The sequence below is a fragment of the Varroa jacobsoni genome, unplaced genomic scaffold (assembly GCF_002532875.2).
Source record: "Varroa jacobsoni isolate VJ856 unplaced genomic scaffold, vjacob_1.0 scaffold_670, whole genome shotgun sequence".
Lineage (NCBI taxonomy): Eukaryota > Metazoa > Arthropoda > Arachnida > Mesostigmata > Varroidae > Varroa > Varroa jacobsoni.
Genome location: NW_019213572.1, coordinates 1 through 17626, shown reverse-complemented (window position 1 = coordinate 17626; position 17626 = coordinate 1). Strand labels below are relative to the sequence as shown.

General features: G+C 38.4%; 1 long non-coding RNA gene across 1 annotated transcript; it reads right to left on the bottom strand.

Moving 5' to 3' along the window:
• Window positions 1–593: 593 nt before the first annotated feature.
• Window positions 594–5954, bottom strand: LOC111262515 (uncharacterized). The gene is made up of 3 exons (XR_002681663.2): window positions 5306–5954; window positions 4492–4898; window positions 594–895 (listed from the first exon to the last, which is right to left on the bottom strand). It is a non-coding gene; the product is annotated as an uncharacterized LOC111262515 (long non-coding RNA).
• Window positions 5955–17626: the final 11672 nt, after the last annotated feature.

The window sequence follows — 17626 nt, the reverse complement described above, 5'->3', positions numbered from 1 at the left end:
CTCAGTGATCCCTGATCATTTGTCAAGTCTAGTAATTTAGAGCGGTCGTTCCATAGGGTGAAATAGTGGTAAACAATTGATTTAATATACAGCGGAACGCCATAGAGAAAAATACGTGCTGGCGTTGTAGTAATTCGTGTTTTTGTTTATGAAGATGGGTTATGTTTGACCTTTATGCCAATTGGCCCCTTCAGACAAAGGGCTCTAACGCAAGCTTGCTTTTTAAATTTTTCACTAATAATTAGTCACTACGATGGCGCAGTGCGTAACGTGTTTGATTACTAAATTTAGAGACACGTGGTGTTCGAGCTTCGAGTCCAGGGGGACAATACACTCCATATCGTGCTGGAAGCCAGTAACCTGATGGCTTCAATGTCGCACATACAACACGAAAAACGCTTTTAGTAAAAACGTTTGCTAAAATGTTCTTGATATTTGTGCTACTATTGTTATCTATTCGCATAATAAACTACATCTTGCGCAAATGCAGTATATATCTACCATGGTATATGTAACTGTGTTGTTTTCAAAGCTCGTATCCGTGATTCATCGTTTTCCTAGGTTAGTAAAAATAGTTTAGCTAACGCTGCATATAAAGTTTTTATTCGACTTTATAGAATAAGCATTACTGGTCTTAAGCAGTTCTTTGCAGTTGGAACATATAACGCAAGTACTAATTTTTTCAAGGATAATCCTCCTAATTAAATAAAGCTGCGTCAGGCACCCGACTAGGCGGTACGAAAAATACAGCTTTTGTTAGTGTCATTGAACGCTTTAAATTAATATTACTGAAATGTGGGTGTTTCGGCTGTTGCAGGAAGGCTAAGATCGTTCGTTCGAACTACTCATTTGATACATGACTGCTACAGTAATGTCTGCAGATCATGGAAAACACCTGAAAAAAAAACAAATTTCTATGAGCGACTGCCGACTGACAGAAACTATCGAGAGCTTTTTTTGCTGTTTAGACGCAACTGTCGTAAACTGATTACACCATTCGGCCAAATGTTCAAGCATTAATTATGTCATATTGTACAATAGGCGCATTTTCTTCAAGGGTTTGTTTATTTGGGCGGGATTATAATAAGGTCTTGTGATTATAGCTTTTTTCTTAATATTTCAAAAACAATGTGGCTTTAAGGTGAACAACATGAGAGCTTGGGACCAAAAGGATTAAAGGCGACAAGTCGTTCCAATTATCGGAACGCAAAACAAAAAGTTTCCTCTGACCACAAAATTCTCTTTAACATGCAGGTAATTATTTGCAGGGCCGATATATATGATATAATTACAGCTATAATGGTCGGCACTCTCGAAATGTTTGTTATTTCTCTATACCACTAAAGTATTTAGGTTGTTTAATTCAAGATTCCCTTGGTGTTCTAGCGTCACTCTTAAGGATAAATACTAACATGTACATGTATAAAAACTAACCATGTCAAAACTAATTGCATTCAAGCTACCAGGTAATCATTGCCAAATAACAGGTTACCCCTTTAGAAAGGCATATGAATTTTATACATATAGATCAGACCTCCTTCAATTATTAAATTCGATTAAACCTCCTTCAAATACTATCGTGAATCTTTGAGACAAGTACTGTCCCACATTTTTGATCCTTGGTTTACAACAGTTGAATCAATAACCCTCAGAAAATATCCTACGAATTATTTTGCTACTGCGAGCACTTCAGCGACCGCCGGCTGCACTGAAAACTTTTCTCGGAGCTCGTCACGTTCCGTTCTGAGCTAAAAGACAAATAACTTTTCTGCGATATACATTGCATTTTAACATTATTTCTCAGCTACAACAGACTTAAGTTCAAGTAAGATGCAACTTCATCATACAGACTTTGAAAGACATGTTTTCTCGAAAAAGAGAAAAATCCACACTGCAGTCGTCCACAAAATTAAAACTCTGGGACGAATGTGTCTTTGCGCTAGAACCGAAAGTATCCACTCAGCTCTATATGTCCTTCGATGTAGCTTTAAGTATATTAAACTTTGAAGCTCGCCTGCTACTTAGCTCTTGATAACTTGCGCAGATATTCTCTCCCTTCAATGTCGTACTTCATCTTTTACTTTCCGCAACTACGTATACGCAGTGCCCTTTACCAGAAGAGATATTGGTATGTGCTACAAAAGATCTAGCACAAAGGAATCGCCTATCTTAGTAAAAATCAGAGTCGAGTCCTACATGAATGCAATCCTTATGAATTGTGCAACGCTTGGTAGCGTAGGGAATCGAGCAGACTCAATTATCAGGAGAAGAAAAGTATCAAATGGAAGGAGGCATCTTAGCTAGAAAATCGGCAACACAACAGCTCGACGCCACGATAATGCAAATGAAGAAAAATCAACCCTAAGAAAACTGCTACAAGTACTCGCGCGCTTCGTTCGAAACACATTATCTTAGCTGTATTGATGTAAGAATCTACGTATATTTATAATAAGCGTAACTTCGAATGACAACTAATTACTAAACTGTGATATAAAGGCTAATAGCCGCTTCCAAAATATTCGCTAAACACGGTTTCCTTACGCAGAAATATACATTTGATGATATATCAACGCGGACGATCCCAGTAGCCTCTGTGGTGTTCCTAGGCGGTCTTTCGGTACTCTTCTTGAACTCAAAAAATGAAAGAGAACCAGTTGCCGCCAAATTGAACAGTTTCATTTAAAAGTGTTAACACCCTTTAAAAATTAAGCGTACTTGTTTCACGCGACATAATTTTCACACAAGTGGTATATCATCACGGACCATGCTGGTGTGGCGCTGCTATCAAATATAAAAATGTTGGAGAAGTTGTTGCCACTCAAATCAAGATTACGCCCTAAAGAAAAAAAAAATAACTTTTTTTTTTCAAGAAAAAGTCCACAAAAATTAGTCTAGCCCGACTATTTTGTGGGGTATTTGTTTGCGCCTAATAAACGGACTTTTTTTTGTAGTTTAGTAGACTGGAGAAGCCCCATGGGCCACGCATCGTTTCGTTATTGAACACATTCTATTTTACCTTTCTGAAGGTCAAATATTAAGTACATCTAGAATAGATATCATGCCGAATAAGGGTCAGGCTATAATAGTAATTGGCATTAAGCCTAATGATTTTTTTCACGATTTAATGTAAACAGAGTTGTAAACATGTTAAGCTAGTGAAAGTCTGGTGAGCTTCATCCCGCCCCATGAAATAAAAGGCATTGTATCTGGAGAACGTTAAAGAATTATTAGTGCGGTATCTTAAAACGCTTGCCCGGGAGTGGTCGCACACTGGAAGCACCACCTAGAAGCCTGAAAACCTTAGTAAAAAAAAAAAAACAGCGATACGCGGCAAGAGTTCCGGAATTCAGTTTCAAAACTGGTACAGGACACCCGACGACATGTTAATCACAAATTCGTAACGGTAGTTTATTAATGAACAGGCACGAATGTGCAAGTAGTTGAAACGTGCGTTCCCGACTGTTGGAGTGGTAACAAAAACAGCTGTCAAACAACTTGCATAGGGCCGGTAAACGCAAGGCGCTGCGAATGAAGGAGTCTAGTCTTGAGTTTGATAAATGGCATCTGCGAAGAAAAGATGTATTGTAAATTGGTGACGTATAATGGTATGTGAGCATATTGAGAAAGAGAAAAGTAATTTGTGGAAGCGGCACAGTTTCATGTTCGAATCGGCCCATGGCCATTTTCGCAATAAGAAAATGCAGGTACAGACTGTGCACCACTATCTTGATGCCATTGCATAATTTCGGAGGATTACAGTTCTTCAGAAAGAAATCGAAGCGCCTTTTTTAAGTTATAGATTGGGCGGCGAGAGCTCGGATGCCTCAAAACTTTTGAGAAATTCGGTTGTGAAGTGAGTCGTTTTGATGATATTCGAAACGCGTGGTCCACCGTAACCCCTCTAGGAACTAAATTGATACAAAAATTGTGGGTATTTTAAAACCGTTCGGTACTTGGTACTATTGTAATGTTGTCGAAACAATATCTTTTAGAGTCTTAAACAAACAAATATGTGCATCTTATCGATGCATTTGCACCCTGTGATGATAAAAACGAGCAAAATACTATGCAGTTTTTGGATACATGTCATCACTAGTGTCTATTCGAAAGTAGTCAGCACTGCAGTGAAGCCCATGTTAGTAATCAACTTTGCGCACCGTCTCTACAGATGGAAGTGCTTAATGCCTGCATCTTTAATATTGTCATCAGGATTTTTGCAAGGAGAAAGTTAGTGAGAACGGTGCTTCCAGACGAATCAACAAATCATTTTTTTGCTTGGATTTGCCTCTAGGCAGGCGAAGAGATTATCGTAAACTACACCTTGGCCGTTACATTATTCAAGAATAGTTCGTGTAGATATGATTTTGCATTGCCTAAGAAAATAATGTTGAAATTCTTTGGTAACCTCAGCGTTGATGTTGATTTCTGGAAATTGTTTTATGAAACAAAGGTCGAAATCTTGTAGTATCTTGCCATACGCCATCGACTTACCCTGAAGATATGGCAGCGCTTGATTGTGATGGGCGTCACAAATTGGGAACATCACAAGAGCGTAGGAAGCTTTTAGGCATTGTACTCTTGAGCGTGATCTACAGACGAAGCGGGTCGGCTGGTTCATTCGTCATTGAAGTGATTCACCAACATACCTAGATATGCTTATGGTATCTGGGTGGCATCTGCATCTGCCATAGTCTGGTACAAATATTCGTTGTCAAAGAAGGCATCTTATATACGCGATCTTTCTTAAATGTGGCAAATTATAAGCATAGACGCAGGTAATAAATCTCGCCCCAGCAGAGGACTTCAGGAAGTTAGAAACACTTCGCCAGCTGTTGGTACGTTACGATCCAAACCAAGAGTGATACGAGCTTTGCGTACGCCATGAATGCTTTCTTTTGCTGTAATGAGATAACGAACATAAGGATTTGCTCGTCAGAGCACGACTTCTAAAAAAAAAAATGGTGCAGGGTTGTCGACTGTTTATAATGTACGCTTGGTATTTAATGGTGAATGAATCTCTAGGAACGAGATTGGAAAATATTTTTGTGACTCATCATGTGTTGATTTTAATACGTCTATTTTTACTAGAAGACTCTCTCTGTTAATGGATATTATATGTACTTTCAAAGGAATACTACTGCTCGAAACGACGTCATCTATATGAGAGCACTGTATTGTCGGCAGGCTGCATGAAGCTCCTTGGAAGCAAGCTTATTTATTCTCAATAGCGCGTAGAGCCCTGCAGATAAACTACTCTTATTTAATTTTACTTTACCTTCCATGCAGCAGAAATGTGTCTTCTTACCTTTGAACACTGAAGTTTTACAACGACGGCATATCTTGTTAATTGAGCCAGCATTTACTAAGAAAAGATTTAGTTCCTGATTAACAACCAGGTGGATGTGATAAGTGTTTTGATCTGTTTATAGCTGGTAGAGAAGCGGTTGCGCATCTGGATAACCTTCCATCTTGAGCTTCACTTCCGTAGTCGTATAAGCGCGGTCAGGCCGTCGGTGACGGTTACCGTTGGCCGCGTCAAGAGATTGAATGTCGGACTCCGGTTGTATATGGAAGTCGGAAGTGCAGGCATAGGTCCGGTCGTTGACCATCGGACGGTCGTGATGAACTGTACTTCTGGAAGTGCCCGTTGCAAGCTCAGACGTTTACTGCGAAGCACTCCGTATTCTCCTCGCGATCTTGCTCCTAAGGGCAGCGGCTTTCGACCAGTGGCGGCCCGGTATTATGGTGTGGGCACCTAGGTATTTCGAGCGTCACGATTCGCTTGAAGTTGTCCGCGACAATAATTTATCGTAATCGAGCGAAACAACGCGGGCGAATTTGAAGATAAAAACAAAGTGTTCACGGGGATCAAACACAGCATAACTATTATACCACATAATTTGGGCACACAAGCGCATTGCTTCGGTCCCAGTACGTTTGTCAGCCTCCAATGTGTGTCGTATCTAGCGATTATAGTGGATGATCGTAACACTGTAAGTGAAACGACTTTTCCTTTTAAGAGCAAAATTAGGCGTAGGGTGAATGAAGACATAGTTATACATCTGATGATACATCGGCGTTGATGAGTGCTTTTCCATGTAATGTTTATCAAGGGTGCTGCGGCGTTGTTTTCAAATACAGAAAATGGGAAAAAAAAGTTAAATGTTCGATACATTAATTTAATCTTGAGAGTTTTTCTTCCTAGAATCGATGGAACTATACTGAGTTTGAAAGCATCTGTTTAATCCTTCGATGTTAAGGAGTCGGACAAAATTAGCTGCACAAAACTTAGTAGTTTGTAGAAACCTATTCGGCTGTGATTGCTGCCCACCTAAATTGTTATGTATCTATAGTTACTTTGTTAGCCCGTTCTCACAACCAGGATCTCAGGATACTCAGCTAACTTTAAATTTGTCTTGTTCATTTAATACACTTCTATAACATAATTATGGAGCTTTTCTCTCTATTATAGACTCTGGCTTCGAAATGTGTATGAGTAAGGTCAGCTGGACTTTAAGGGACTAACATGATTCGAGTTGTTTAACAGGCGTTGTGAATTGATAGAACCAACTAATCAATTTTTATTAAAGCATTTGTCTAAGTAATATCATTTTCACACACTGTGATGGGCGATGAAACCATATCGATCTTAGAGAAAATCTGTCCAATCCTTGTGCACAAAGTAGTTGATTTATGTTGGAAAAACCAGTTACTTACGCCCTTTAGTTGTTAGTAAAGTAAGTAAGAGCGCAACGTATTTTGCGTTGCTTCGCACCTGCTTTTCTGTTGAATATACGGATTCTGCTCTGGAACGCTATTAAGGTTTAAGGTTCCTTTATTTGCTCGTTTTTTAAATTGAGCAAGTACACATATTTTCCAGTATTAATTAGGCTATTACAAGCGGCGGACTTTGAAATCGAATAACTTATCAGACGGTAAATGCTACAATCTTCTAATAATTTGCGGGTGAAACCGGTTGAGTTTTTTCAGGGGAGATCTTTACTCTCGAAACGAAGAGGCCATGCTTTCATTTCTTGAAGGTTACAGCGTTGCAGAAATTTACCAAAAATTGGTTAAGACATTAGGCAAGAAAGCCTTCAGCGAAAATACAAAATGTGACCAGTGCAAACACTTCAAGAACAAAGATTGGAATGTTGAAGGCCAGCGAGGAAGTAACCAAATGTCGGGACCTAGAGGGCAAGAACGCATTGTCGCATTGGGGGGTTTGGAGCCAGCCAGCTCTGTCGGCCATAACTGGAATTTTTTTTTTTTAACAAATACAAAAGATGCGGATACTGAACCTAGAACCGTGAATTGAGTCCAGGCCACTTGGACGTGCGTGTGATTTATTACCCGTGTAATTCAACGACAAACTTCTCTTGAGTCATACGTCGATTTCTACCGCCAATTGGGGACAGACCGGGCAAAAATGTGAAGTTGCTGTGGAAAGAAATTGAGTTCGGTTAGGTTGAAACGTAAATTATAGTAATTGCAGGGAACATTAAGAGCATTCGCTAATGTGCGACGCTCACGAAAAGTAAAACAATGAGCGCAGTCCGCTACTTTGATTCCTTAAGAAACTCATCGATCGCTGGCACGGTAATTGAAAGGTAATAATGCTTACTTAACAACATCGCCAGATCACATCGCTATGCCTTAATTACTCTATACATTGAACAAATGAGCACCCAACATTGGTTTTATCCGTTCATTCCCACCATCTAAGTCCACGTGACTACGAGGCTTTGCACACCCTAAAAGGGGCAACCATATGCCATTACCGATTTGCTTCAAGTTTTATAGACAGGAAAGTTACACATGGAAACCTGAATGGTATATATATGGATGTCCAGAAATTACCAAACTGCTTAGCAAATAAAAGTCAGTACCTCTAATGCATACAAAAGAAATCATAATTTTAGCCCAACTAATTCAAAAGTTATTACGGCAAATTCGTTCGTAACGGCCTTATATATATATATATATATATATATATATATATATACATGTTTCCGTTGATGTATTAATTGTTCCCAGGACATCATCGAGATTTAAGGGTTTTATCTTTCGTTCTTTAATAAACAAAATAAAAATATAATAAACATTTTATGATGCTTTCTTTTTTGTCATTCCATTGTCACATAGGCAAACCGATACAAACAACAGAATTTTCGCAATTTTCACTCATTTATCGAAATATCAATTGCGATAAATCGATCGCCTCGTTTCGAAGGCCATAGAATTACATACGGTCATTACGTATCATGTAGAGTTACTCAATAAGCATTGCACTATGATAGCTAAAAAAAAAAAAAAAGATTGTACAACAGTGTATTATTTGATTGACTTGAAGTACCGTAAAAATATGAATAAACTTGGACGTCTGGCCCGCTCTTATTTGAAATATAGCACACGCTTTCACTTCCAAGCACTTAACTCGTATGATCATTTGAAGAGAGGGTAAGAGAAGACTACTTTGATATTATTATTATGTTTTCAGTCTAATCAAAAATAATTAAATACAGTGCATACATTATTATTATTATTTTCGGTACCCTATGAACCCCGGACCGCGTGATGTGCTTACTAACGTAACTGACCATTCGCAAATTTTGTTCGAAACGAGCTTCAAAAATAGACATATTCAAATAGTTCTGGCTGCCGAAAATGAATCCAGAGTCATTAAATTGGATTTATTGGTAAAAACGTCGGATCAAAAATTAAAAGCTCGCTGGAAATGGCGTACAGATATCGACGCATGGAAACGCATAACTTGAGGATCAAACCACGGGCACCCATACGTCAATCCTTAAGCAAGGGGTCAACGAGATCTTTTCTATCATGGCAGCTGATAACACGTGAGAAGCAAGAATATGCATGCGCAATAGCCAACATAGGGAATTTTAGTATTCACTCAGAATAATTGTATACCAAACTCGGCGCGATTGCAGCGCAAGTACTAGGTGAGAAAAAATCTCAACACACTTGTAAAAAAAATTCGTGCACTTAACGAGAAAATACTTTTAAGCAACAACCTACCTTCAGCGCAATCATTTTTTTTCACACAACGTTGATTTTGACGGGTTTTAACTCAATCCCAATGTTTTTTGGTCACCCGAAGAAATAGTGCCAATGCTTTTAGTTTTTCAAGTTCTACGCCTTGAAACAATCGTTGCCCACAATCGAAACGTTTCGACGTCTTCGTGGTAGCCTCTTTGGTGTAGCCGCAGCTTCTATATTAGTTTTGGATTCCAGATCGCTGATACAACCAAAAAGACATTTAGTGATAAGAGCTGTGCAAAGCGAGGACTTATCAAGAAGAATCCGTATTACGCATAAGCACGATAAGTTACAGCATTTCATTAACGCATTGCATAAAAATTTTAAATCCTTAATTATTTTAGGTGATCCGTCTGATTATATCAACGCGTCTATTTTAAGAATGGAGAGAGCACTTTGGGTGGATGTTTAACCCCTTGGAGATATTTTGCTGATTGCAAGAGTTAGTCGACAACGCGTGTCATTATTGCTTTTTCTAATATACAATACTAATTCGGAAAACACCAACAGCCAACGGTAGCGACGTATAAGCTAGCATGCTAAATCTCAAACCCTCAGTAACTAGAGTACCACTTGTAGTAATCAGCCAAAAAAACTGGACCGCAAGCTATAGTATGTAGGCTTATATCGCATAGATAATACTCTGCGCCGGCGTTCACCGGCTCACAGATGTGACAAAATTCCACCGTTAGAGAGTCTTAGATGGTTATTACAAAAAAAAAAAAAAAAAACATTTTTTTTCATGTTCGACTAACAATTATCTGAATAACAACTGCTAAAATGTAGTTACACTGTAAATTTGTGACTACGGTTGAAATGGTGGTCGGCGCCGATTTCATCCGTGATACCCTTATGAATATTGCAAGAATGTATGGTAAAATGACTGTTTTTGGTTGCGTTTCTGTAAAGACCGAGGACGACATTAAGCATTTGGATAAAATAAATTTTGTTCTCTGCGCGATGGCTGCCTTACAACCCGACACGTCTACATAGACGTGTAAAGCATGATAAGGTCGATGCCTATTACACCGTCAACTCCTAATGAACCAACATTTAATATCGATTTTTTTTGGAATATGAAAATGTCAAGTGAGGAAAAAGCAAATTAATCGCAACTTGTTACTGATTTAGACAATTACTTCAGAAACAATACGCATAGGCAACCCTCCAGCAGACACGTCATTAGCCTACTCTTCCGAGATAACCTGGGTTTTTGGACGCTAATAAAATTGTTATCCTGTCTCCATGAAGATTCAGGCGCTAAAAGACCCGGGGTGTTGACGTTCGAATAAAGCTTCAACGAACAGTGTTTTATTCTAATACCGTAACGTTTTGCCTGATATAGCTAATGTATTTTCCCATTTTAGGAAGTACGAGATCACTATGGTCGCACACATCGAAAAAACACTTCTTCAAATTATGCTTCTTTCACTCACCGTAAGTTTTTACAGTTTTTTTGACGCCTAGGTATGCTTCGATTAAACAGCTTTTAGGGCAATTTCCTATATATTGGTTTCGCTTGTAGCCCATGTCTCCTTTCCGTAAATTTGAAGTTCTATATAGAAAGCGAAATAATAGGTTTTCCCAACGACAAAAAGTCTATTTAAGAAGTTTAAGGAGTAAGTTATTTAAGGAACTTCTTTCCTTAATAGTAATTTCTGCGTGAATGGTATTATCAGCAGCGCTTGTTCGCTTGAAGGGAGTAAACACAGATGAGATTTATTCGTAATATAGCTAATGCGAGATACTTCCCTTTGAGAAAGTAGTCGATCGAGTCTCGCGTACGAAGAAATATACACGAAAGGTATCGCTGGAAGATGCTTCAGTTACCTGTCAAGACAAACAATTTAAATCGTTCTGGCATCAACCTTAAATAGAAATTAATACTTTGCTTAACAAATATGTAAGGAAATCGAACTTCTCCTGGACGTTTTTTATCTAGGGGCTTGGCCCAAGTTATCGATAGACTTGGCTTATTAAATCCTGCATTAGTTAAAACTAAGTTTTTTTTTTCTCAAAAGATCTAATCAGTCGGGCTTATTCCACTAAACAGATAGCAAACGGCTTTCTCCAATTTTCTTTCAAGCTTAAAACTAGCAAAAATAACCACCGTGAGGAGAGCGTTCGATGGCGATTTAGATACCTTTTGCGACGTTAGTCCAGCCGTATTTAAAGCCATAATCTATCTTCGTAAAATAATTATAGCAAGAATATGCAACGTGTGCATCATCAGATCGCTACAGCGAATACCAATAATAAGGCCGACGTAGAGCTTCAAATGGTGCGTTTTGTTAATTTTTTCCATAAAATTATACGCCGAAAATATTTTAAATTAATTGCATAAGTCAGCGCAAATGAATCTGTATGAGCGAAGATGTTTGGGCTGAGATATTGCCAAAGGGCAAGATTTAAAAATTCAGTGTCATCCTTTTAAATCCCCACGGTTCAATTAGATGCAAGTCGCGCCTTGAATAAACAAGTACAAGTACTTTTATTTGTGAGAAACAAAGGCTCACAGTTGTTCATCCTTTGGAAGTATTCGCTAATCTATCTATGCTTTTTGTTCTGTACTACAGATAAAAAAAGAGACTAGTAAATTAACGGTGTACAGTATATGCCAAATCCATCAGCAACTGAAGGTTCTTTCCCCTTTTTGCATTTCGGATTTGAGATAGCGTCATGATTTCAGCACGCTATGGTGTCGATTCCTGATATCCGCTATGGCCAGATACACACAGTAAGCCAACAAGGGGAAAAAGCGTGGCCGATTTGTCAGCTAACGAACTTTTTATGGCTTTCTAAAATTTACAGATCGTTTTTCGCTAATTACACATTTGATGTTCAACAGCCCTTAAAACGGCAGATGTTTAGTGGCACATTATTCCATCCATTCCATTTCCATGGTAATCCGCAGTTCGTCGATTTTGAGAAAAGCTGATGCAATCGGTTGACAGACTTCCGTAACGTCCTGGCTACAACTATTTTTTCATTCAAAGCTGTCATACGTTTTGCTAGGTATAGAAGCAATGATCAATCGGCGTTTTCCCAACTGTGGAACCAGCGACTGACGAAATTTAAGTGCTTTTTAGTGACGACCTGCTATACGGCCATCATGTTGAACAAATTGTTTTGTGTAATAAAAATTAACTCCTCAAAAAAAAACTTTAAATGTCCTATCAAATCTCGTAATCCGCTAAAGGAATTATTGATCTAAATCAATAATAGAAATTCTCTTTGTTTGATTCAATATTCAAGTCTTAAAACACAAAGTAATGAGAAAGCTAGGAGTTTAGCACGGTAATATCGCTATTAGGAAAACACTCCTTCTACAGACATCAGAAACCGCATAGTTCGGCTACGCGAAGCGGGTTTGCGGGTATGATTTCAAAAGAATTAATGAATTACGCATCACGTATGGTTACAGAATATGCATTGAAATACTAAGTAAGACTCTTGGTAGATAAGAAGATCATTGGTTCAACAGTGTGTTATTTGAGAGACTTAAGATATTATGGATATATGAATAAATTAGGAGTTCCTGGCTCGCTCCTATTTGATGTATAGTAAACGTTTTTCCTTCGAAGCTTTTAACTCGCGTAATCAATTGAAGTGACACAAAAGGCACACGTCTATAATTAGCTTTAATTCTTTCAGTGCTACTATAAATAAAGGATAATTAGTTACACAGTAGGCAACGTTTAATAGACGGTGGCATTTATAGAATCAGCTAACCTGCCCATTCTGTTCCTGGAACATCATTATAACTTCAAGTTTTTTCCTCTTGTAAATTGTGTAATTACATACAATTCGTCTTACATAGATAAACATGTAATTTTAATTGACTACTCGGACGCATAGCCATCACCGAAAATTAGATTTTTTCATATTGTTAATTTTTTTGATAATAAGCAGATACATATTTTTTAATTAGATTTTCTAAAATTTACTTTACATTTGTCGCTTTATCTCTTCAATCGACATTCATTGCTACATAGGCTAAGCAGTAAGGCCAATGGGGTTTTCGCAGTATTAATTTTAAGGTATAGTTTAGGTAATACAAAAATGTATTGCATTTTTGTTTAACTAGGCGAGATTCATCGACTGGTGTTAAGGAAAACCCTTTTATATAGAATATTGTTCGAACTGCATTCCCTACTTAAGAACTAAGAATGTGATGTATGATAACGCATTGGATTTTAATACAATTCAAAGTTGGTACAAAGAAAGACATTTCCACTTGAAAAAAAAATGATCTCCAAGAGAACAAGCTATTACATGAGGTTTTTGGACCTTTTGGCGCCGTAATATTTAGAGAGAGTGCAATTTTCGGAAGCTGCATGACTCATATCCACACAGAGATACCACATTCTGAAACAATTAGCTTCGAAATGTCCCGGTGGACATCTTCGCAGATTAGGGCTTCAATAGTAAACAAGCAGCCTGGTGTCGTTACAGCGTTTGAAGAATACAAATTTCGCTGAAGAGTGGTAAGTGAATCATTCTTTAAGTACAAACTATGGGAGGCCAGATAGCTCAAGATTAGTGACAAAATTTATTGTATCGCCCAAGTCCATGGTCTGATTGAATCTTGCGATGTTTGCGGTGCATCCAATTAATGGGAACTAATATACACTTGTTGGCAAATTTGTTTATAGTTGTCTTAAATAAGATGGATAAACAAATAAGGTTGATATAGTCTGTAATTGAATCGCGATGAACGATAATGTTCTAGACCAACGTTCTTATGCCACTTTTGTGATTCCTGTACTCGCTGCTTCTAAGCAGAAAATAGATGGGTCAAGCGCAGCTAAGAACATGATAGTGGTCAGCTTGTGCATATGGAAGTGGTCCTATAAGTGCGACTGTTTGATGCAGATGTCCTCAACCCTACCGTGTAACAAGGAGTAGTTGGCAAAAGTTGCCGAAGCACAAGCTTTCGCCAAAAAGGACATTAGTCAAGCGTATTCACAGAACTGAATGGCCGACGACCTCATATCTAATCATAAGGCACTCACTCCAAACAGTTAGCCAAAATAGTTTACTGATCTTTGCTAAGAAGTTTTCCTGTATAGCCAGATGCACGAACGAAGATAACTTTTCCTTCATTTTGAAAATTTTTGCTGCTTATTTAAAAGCCGTTTTTTGGATTACTCGAGGGGATCACATTGCAGTTTACGTAAATGTTTTCTATTTATTAAACGTTTTTCCAAGTATTCAAGGCCAGGCGGAAGTGGGTTAAGGTTTTATTGTACTCGCTTGCTTGGTACTTGGTTTGTAGACTCTCGGAGGCCAGAGTGTAGTAAGCGAAGAATCACATCGTGGTGCGCCAGGCGACTTGCTTTGTAGTTTTCTGTGATAACATGTTTCAGGTTTCGCAGGTCTTATGAATTCGTGATTTATTAAGAAAGTAACAAAATGGTTTTAGTAGCTTCCATCTGAATCTGTGCGGCGTTGTCTAAAGCTAACGTTGATCGTCTACATGTAAGTCGTTCTACGGATTCTTTGAAGATAGCAAGGACGGCATACTCATGTGTCCTTGGTGCGTCGAAAAAGGTTGGACGGTAAACGTAATGAAGTGCAGGTAGCAGATCTAGTCCCAGTGCGCGCTCGTCCACCCGCAGGCACATTCCCAGGGAAAACTGATCGGTTATATCGCCGCATATAAGTCATTCCCATTGATGCGAACAAATCTATCACATTATTTCTTAATTGAAATAATGTCGTATAAGTACACACAATACCATAAAAAATGAAACTTCTGGCAGTTTTATTTTTGTTAGGTGCAGCAGAGTTTGTAGTACAGGAAGCCTAGCAAATTACGTCTTATTTACTCCAGAAAAAGATCCTCTTTTACTCTCTGACTTAAAAATAAATGCCATAGTAAACGTTCACATGTATGCTTCTTTGTTTGTTTTTTTATACCAGTGGTCTTTAAAAAAAGAGAAGCTCAACTGTAATAGAATAATGTGTCTTTATACCATTCAGAGTTACTTCAGTCAAGTCCTCCTTATTTACAAATATCTGAACAGCTTTGCTGCAGGGCGTTCAGCTAGGCGTACTTTGTTGTATGATATGTGCAAAAGATAGGAGGCTGAGAATATATTTTTCAAATTTGATATTGAATTAACGAACGTTAAGCAGTAGCATGCTCTCTAGAAACTTTACAACGTCATAAGTTGAAATGTTCAAATTTTCGCAAATGTGTTTCTCTCTATCTTCCGTAAAATAGTTTTCTTTCTTTATTATCTGTCATTTGGTAATATCTCGTAACTTGGGTGTATATTCAGGTCAACCAAACCGTGTGCTCTTCTAGCTAGTATACATATTTTGATAATAATCTAGGTGATATAAGTTGAAGCACCCGTGACTAGGCACTTTGGGCAAGCATCCCAGTCGGTTGGGACGACCCAAAGTGCTTCGTGCTTCTATGCATTATAATTCTTATAAAATCGTACGCACATCACTATGCGAGGTAGTGTACATCATAGATAAATTAAACATTTGAAAATATGAGGCGTAGCCATCTTTTTCTTCGAGACGAAATTTCATTCGGTATTTTCGTTATTTTGATCCACGACATCGATAGCGTTGAGCTGGCACCTGAGTTCCGCCACCAGTATGTCGTAATTCTGTTAACATCTGAATTCAACTTGTCTTGTTTTTATTCTCCGTATTTTGTTAATTTCAACAAACGCGCGGTAATAGCCAAAGCCGAATCTTACTAAACGAACTTTCTCCTTCTGTATTTCTTTTAAATCAACGTTCTAGTTTAGTTTAACAACAACGAAAATAGAAAAGCCGTCGCACATGTAGCGTAGGCAAATCAAGACTAACTGATTTTGTCTTGATGCGAGAAAAACGTTAGCGTTCTACTCATCGTTGAAATCTGACAATCGACCAAAAAATTCGAATGATTGCACCGATGCACAACGTAAAGTCGTTTGTATTTATTGTGTTTCACATTTGTTGGACAGCTCGTTGAGCTGAAACATCCGCGTCCCGTAATCAAGATATGTACTGTACACCCTAAGACGAAGCATAAAATTCTGATCTATAAAGGATAGGTAGTTCGATCCAAACAATATAAGCTTCACTTGTTTACATTTTTAAAATAAAACAAATATATTTTACTCCTCACATGATTATTTTACTTCTTGGTGTGTCTTAGGCCGAGATGCCAACCAACAATCACTCTCGCGGCGCGAGATTAAAGTCAAGACTAAATATGCAGTTACTGCAGCCAGTATCGGATGATATATAGGCCAGGGTGGATCAATCAATCAAACCAGGTGCCTCCGGTATAAAATTGTACGAGCCACTTCAAGCCAGTGCACTAAGAGCATAACGAAAGCAATATGAAACTATATGCGTGGAAATAAGTTAAATGAGAAGGGCGGCAATCCAGTCTGCATGCGTGTATGTCTGCGTTACAACTAAAGAAGTACCAGGGACATGAGCAAGCAGCGACTCAGCTGGGGGCGAGTGATTCCTCAAAAGGAACTTAGGACTGAGCATAAGTGTGCCTGAGGCGGCAAGCCTTTAGAGAAATAGCGGACTTAGTAAAAGAAGTGTTAAGTCCTCAACGGCATATAAACGAAGAATTATAATTCGAACCCCAAAGTACCTATAACTGTGAGGATACAGAACGTATGACAGTGCAAACTTGTTTAAAAGCCATGGCCAGCAAGGAGTCTCGTCGGCAAGCAACCTCTGCCGAGAAAAGCACTATTATAAGCGTTTGCCTTACGAACCACGCAACACTTCCTGCTGTCCTTTTAGATGAAATACAATCATCTCTTTCTATTCGGTAGTCCAGATAAATTAAGCACAGCACTTTGTAAAATATTAAATTGGAAAGAAAGTTCCGCGTTTCCTTTGGCTAACAGAAAACACCACATGTTTTTATTCCTTTGCCAACAAGTTATTATGATTTGTTTCCCCCGTCATTGTTCACGTCTTTCTCCCATTTTGATGCCAAATGATACATGCCATCCTTTCAGAAGCTAGCGGATTTTGCCTGTAACAAGTCTGCTCACTACGATTTGAGTTGTTGATCCGTAATGAAGCTGAGGCCACGAAAGTAATTGCCGACCGAGAGAAAAAGGCGAAAATCCACCTGCGCAAGGTCCGGAGAATTCGAAAAGTGCAACAAGACCAGACATTCAAAATCCGAAAGATCCGCAGCTTCAAAAAAGTTTGCTGTGTATGGCCTTGCGTTGTCATCGAGCAAGATGACCTGACCTCGTTTTTCAGGTCTCTTTCTTTATGAATAGCCTGCCTGAACCGGTGTAACTGAGCCAAAAAGACATGCCGATCAGTCTGAATCGTAGGAAGTAATTCCCGGTGAACCAGTCCCTCCCTTTATAAGCGATGCCTTAAAAGATAAAGGTTTAAACTAAGATAGACAATAATAATAATAATTATTATTATTGTTATTGTAGAGATTGAATTGTATTGTGGACCATACATATATAATTTGACAAATGGAACTACGAGGATCGTGAATTTAGTTGGCTGACTAATGTTTTTATAGGTCATCGGAAAATCATCGTAAGCTTAGCCATTT